Here is a 6,337-nt window from a genome sequence, read left to right as displayed (position 1 = left end):
ACAGCAAACACTTGTGCGGATACATGCACACGCAATGTTCTGTAACAAGAGACACGACGACATTTAACCTGAATCAGTTCTCCAGCCTGAGTCGAGATCTTTTATGCCGACTGGAATGCGCACCGCCTCAATCTCAGCGCTCTCTGTCGTAATGGCCGATCAGCACAAAAGCGAAAGGTCCGGTGCTGACGTCCACGTAGATCAAATATTGCTAGCCTGCAGGCAAACTGGTTACAATACAAATCATATTAGCTAAAGCTGAAGTGTAGGCTATAAAGCAGGATTTATGCAAAGGCAGATAAAGAGGTTTTAATCCCCAGATCCCCCTGTCACCTACATTAGCAGACCCTGACCCAGATATATGAAGCTCAGTATGTGGCGGCCCTTTTTTATTTTCAGCCAAACTGTCAATGAACAGCAAGCTAACATCTGAGAAAAGACTCGCTCGCTAGCTCGGTGGCTCTCCACCCTTTTTGGAAAGGGAGGAGGGGGGGAAAAAGGCTGCATTGAAAGAGGAGGGTAAGACGATACCACACGGTTTGCCAATTATGCCACGGAGCTAAGAGAGGAACCCCCTAATGGTTGGCTGAAGGCGGAATAGCTGAACCACTATACATGAAGTCAGCCGCGGCGTCCTTCGCACTCACTTGATCTGACTCTCCTGGTCAGACCTGAAGACTAATGAACAGAGGAATCCATTATTGTCATAACATTATCAGCACAGAACGAACTACGACCCATTACGTACTTCCATTAAACGCACGCAGGGATGCAACTGATGATCATCTTCAATACTGATTTTAGCCGGCACATCTTTTTGGTTGCTTCCCCGTCCAAAACATTTTGCAAAAGTAGCAAATCCTCCCCTCTGCAAACCTGAAACAGCAGTCATTTTGCATTTTTACGAGGTAAATAACTTAGATCTTGGAAGTCATGCTCTTTTGAATGAATCACTAAGAGGTCTTGGTTGGGGGCAGAGGTGGCGAAGAAGCTAATGTTTCAGGTCTTTCTCGTTTTTAGAGCCATCTGTACAACTGATTTAGCAAAACATTACCAATACGTACCATGTACATCAGATATTTATGGAAAGGTAGAAGGTAGATGTCTTGTTTTTGTTGTTTTCCATTTCCATAATCCACATTTCTGTTGTCTTATATTATCTAATACACTGGCTCCTGCATGTCCTCGTTTCGAACTAAAGAAGGCAAACGAGTCTGAATCTGAAATGTTTTCCAGCAAAATTTCTTCAAAGAGTCACTGGAGCTTTGAGGCCGGGGTGTGCAGGGGAGGAACAGAGTCTCACCCCACCCTGCACCACCATCAGCCACTCACTCACTCACTGACTTAAACGCTCTTCAGACGCTGCCCCACGTCGGTTTGTGTCTCTCCGGCGGGTGGACGCTCTCAAGCAGTAGTTGGCAAGTCTAGAACCACCGGATCCATCTACCTCACCAGTGTGAGTTCTACCATTGCCAAACACCACCTGAGAGCTGCTGGGCCTCTTGGCGCCATCACGCAAGGACGAGACGGCATTTATCTGAACGTGAGACGCACAGCAACATGGCTGCCGCCGTGCCAGTCGCATCCTCCTGGCATTAACATGAGAGATGAGAAGAGAGTAAGGGGCAGTCAGGGTTCAATCGTGATCCATTTTAAATGAGCGCCAGCAAAATGCACCAAAGGATTACAATCCGCGATCGTGCAAGAGCGATGGAAGTCTGTCTTGTCCTATATTGGCACTACACATAATTGCTCAAAGTATATATACAGAAGCAAAAATGTGCTAGTGCCAAAATGGGCAAAGAAGAGGAGCGGGCCGCCGGGGGCATCCAAAGGCAAGCAGCTGTTGTTACGCACACACACAAGGACACAGGGACAGAAAGACGCCGAAGCACCCAGCGAGATGAGCGCAACGCGGCTCATGCAACCTCACCAGAGAGTCATTACATCACATTCACCCCACCCACAGGCACAGGAGAGGAGAGAGCCACAGACAGTAAGCCGCTGTGGACGGGCATCATCAAGTGGTTCTTTCTCTGCTCTGTTTATGGCCCTATGGTAATTCACTGATAGTGAGCTCTCACAGTGAATTCTACCAGTGCCATACACAGAACAGGAGTCATTATCACCCCAACACCTAGGCCAGCCGGTCAGCCCGGGGAGGACAGAGCCCAGCGAAAGCAAAACTATGCAAACTAGACCACCGACCCACGTGAAGCAGAGCAGAAACAACAGCCTGGAGAGAGAAAGAGAGAGAGAGAGAGAGAGAGACATAGAAAGTGGGAGGAGAGAGAGATATGAGTGAAGAAATGATGTCAGACAGGAAGTGGCACATCCACGGCCTCCATTAGATCCACAGTGCCCTTGCAGTGACGCAGCTTAACTCAAGATGCACCGCACTGCAGCGGATTGATCCACGCGTTGAGTAACAGGTCAAAGGCTACTGTGTCTCAACGTGGGCAACTAAATATAAGTCCGAGGAGCAAGCAAACATCCTCATCTGACTGCTCAGGGCTAATCACCTGTGCTGCCATCTTTAGATTTCCAGGAAAGGAGTGTTAACTCGAGAGCTGACGGGCATGGGATGGGGATTTTGATTAGCATGCTTACAGCACATTAAAATTGCTGTACGGTAAAAAGCGTGAAACCAAAAAGTCTCAAACTGCACCTTCAATCAAAACAGAAGATTTTAAGGTTTTTGGAAATTAAAACAAGCATGACCTCTTCGTACTGTCACGGTGAAATTGGAAAGAGTGCAATTTCTCTTCTTGGCAATGGCTGAACGCAACTTTCTTAGCAAAGAAACGTTCAGGTTATCGAACCAGCCGATGCCTTAAATAGAAGGCTGGCACCGTAATCTCCTCTGGCTACACCCCCAACTCGCCCAAATGGTGGCGACACCGTTAACATGATCTCTTAATTTGCTTCATATAGCGTTATTACATCAGTGTTCTTCTGTGAATCGGTATTAGATCTGTTTCCTTCTTTGCAGATTTCAGCAGAACTAAAGGACAGGAAGGAGCAGAAGACAGATCGGCCTGATTTTAAATCTATAAGGTAAATGATATTTGTCTCTTGTGGTCCATAGCATGCTCTTAAATATGACTGCAAAGGTAAAATTAAAAGGGAGATTGAAAGTTTAGTCAAAGCAAAGCATAAATGAAGCAAGACGTCTCTGGTCTGATGTAAAGGTCCCAGAAAAACGGCTGCAGTCTTCCACTTCACCTCAACATCACAAGTAATATAAAATATGATCCTGCAGCCGAGTGATCGGAGTCATCTCCTGACCTTGGGTGTGTTTTCAAAAGCATCTTTTTTCTCAAAAGCACAGATAATCCGAATTCGGAGAGAGAGATGGCGAGAGAGAGGGAGGCTGACTGTCCTCGGCTCTGTCCTTTTCCAGGGCCCAGACGCCCCACCCTTGCTTCAGCCATTAGCTCCATCACCCTGGGCCCTGCAGTGCACGGAGCTCCCATTGATTCCAGCGATCAAAACCATGTACTAAGTGATTCCTCAGACGCCCAAATGGCTCCCTGAGCAAGACTCCCATTGCCATTTCCTGGAGAAATCAATACCACTAAAAAGCCAAGTCAAAAAAAAAAAAAAAGAAAAAGAAAACCTGTGTCCTTTATAGGTTTGTCTTGTTTTTTTTTTTTTCCATACCATAATTAGTTAAGAGTGAAGGTTCATACAATATGTGTAATGTCTTTTTAGACTCTCTATAACTGGAGATCCTAATTTGCTGAATGAAAACCCTTGCCCCTATCTCAGGTTACTGTTTATTATATAAGAGATTATATGAATGTTATTTCAAAGTAAATATTAATTTTGCTTGTACGGTTTTGTCATGTACAAAAGCTCTGTTTCTCTGATGTGATATCAGGGCCAGCTGTCAAAATACAAACTGGAAAAACTCGTTCTTCATGATGATAATTTAGAAACTGATAATGAGTCAAATGGATTTTGAAGGTGTGCACATTTTCTGGCAAAATCCTTCTTTCATGCTGCATAAACAATAATAATCTTACAATAAATTCGGTGCAAATGCATTCCAGCCATTGCAAATGCACGTTTGCAAAGTGAAAAATTAAAATTAACACGATTTATTCACGTAGATCTCACGATTTAAGGGATGTTAGGGAAGTACAAATAATTCCCCCCTACTCACAAATAAGCAGCATGTGCATTTAATTACATTCTTTATAATGTTAAGATGTGACCGTTGCACGGCCCGGACTTCCTTTTGTCTCCGCCATCGCCAATTTAACCTCAGAGCTGCTCCAAAGCCCCTTCAGTTAATCGCATTTGTCTGCGCAGGGAGCCTACAAGTCCTCAACTTCACGGTTATTTCAGGAGGATTTATCACTCCTCTAAGTCCTGCGAGCGAGATCCTAAATTCACTGTCAGTCGTGCAACCTCAAATCTCTAACTGTGGGTCCGGTTTGAAAAAGGGGGAAGAGGGGCCTCCGGACGCGGTGAAAAATCCTGCAGAGATTCACAGTTTATTCGCAAGTTTAAATTTAAAATAATAATAATAAAATGCAAGGAAACAACCTGATATTTTACAGTATTTTCTGCAAACAATCCTGGATACCCTGGGTACAAATTTAGAACATACCAAATTCCGTATTAGTCCGCAGGATCAGGCTAAACCCTGATGCTTTGACTGTGTCCCATTGGTGTTTTAAGGGGAATAAAAGCAGGTGCAGCAGGATTACGAGTGCATATCTATCAACTGAGAATTAACGAGAATAAAACAGTCACGAATTTTCAAAATTGCATTTCGTTTTATTTAAACGACAACGATGGACAACTGAATTTTGTGATTTTAATTCTATTTTTATTTCCTCCGCATTTAACGGACTATTTAAGAGATGGTTTAAAAAAAAATAAAATAAAATAAAATAAAAAAGTCCCACCTTCAATTTAGATTTAATCGACTAAATTAACTGCAGTTAAATTTTAAGACTGCGCCAAATCCACAAAACTATCGCTCTGTTGGATGTTTTTTACAGAATAAAAGCAGAATCGAGCCTTAATCACAGCTAAATCTGCCTTCTTTAAAATAAATTTCCCTGCAGCTTTTCTTACTCAGATCATTCTCTGGCTTAAAACATGCAAAACCTTATAAAAAGCAGTATAACTGGTGCTAAACTGTAAAACATTAAACACCTCATACCTTCCTTCTCGGACTCCATCGCTGTGCGTCACATCGGAGGCAGACACAGACACAGCTCTGAACTCGGACCCAGCACACATTTTTAAGTCCTCAACCTATCATTACAGTGTGAGGGTTTTCCGCTATTAACGTTGCGTGGAAGTGACACAAGCCTCCTGTCCGCGTAGCCCGCAGCAGGACTGCAGAATTACAATGAAACAAAAGAAATCCAAGCGGAGTCCTGAACTTCCTGAGTATCAAATGTCAATTCCAGCCCAGTGCTCCCCTCTTCTCCCCTCTCTCCTACAGGTTCCCTCTCTCTCTTTCTCTCTTTCTCTCTTTCTCTCTCTCTCTCTCTCTCTAGACCCAACCTCCTCCCTTTTACCTGCGCGTCCAAGCTGCACACTGACAGAAAGAAAGGTGCCCTGCGCACCTTTTTAAAGGCGCAGGCACATAAAAGGAGCAACAGGAGGCTACGACATGAAAACTATACAGCTAAAACTAACCAAAGCATGTATAGACTGCATTAAATCTATTAAATATCACGTGAAAAGTAATGTTTTACAGCTGTGCGTGAATATAATCCTCTGTTTTTGTTGATACGGGCTACACTTTAAGACCAAAAAGGGGCACAAAACGCACCTGGACTCATAACAGTGGTCCCTCTTCTAGGCAGCTTCCATCCAGCCTCCACATGGCTTACTCTTCCACGGATTTTACCCGACAGAAGAAGAGAACACCGACATATTTTCAAGTGTCTCTGCCCCACATGAAACTGCAAAATAATCCGAGCCGCCCCGCGTCTCTCCTGTTCTGCTGCGTTTTTCGGCCTCGGGTACCACGGGCTCTCCGGTCTCTTTAAGGTGGAACCCTGCGGAGGCGAGGAGACCTTAAAAGTGCTGCCGTCTCAGCACGGAGACTGTTGCGGTGTGAGCGGATGAGGACTGGTTTTGTCTCTCAGGATTAAACGATTTCCTGACACAAAAAAAAAAAAAAAAAAAAAAATTGGACCAACCCCCTCTGTCGACTGACCCAACCCGAGAAATGACAGAGACTCTTCTCCAGTTTGGACATCAATATTACTCTTATTTTTCTGTGTTGCATTTTTATATTAACACATCATATTTGGCCAATTAAATACAAATTGGGAAGAAAAGAAGCATTGCACCTTTAAATTAG

Source organism: Chelon labrosus, assembly GCF_963514085.1.
Source record: "Chelon labrosus genome assembly, chromosome: 23".
Classification (NCBI taxonomy): Eukaryota; Metazoa; Chordata; class Actinopteri; order Mugiliformes; family Mugilidae; genus Chelon; species Chelon labrosus.
The sequence above is the reverse complement of the archived record's forward strand: the minus strand, read 5'-3'. Positions refer to the sequence as shown.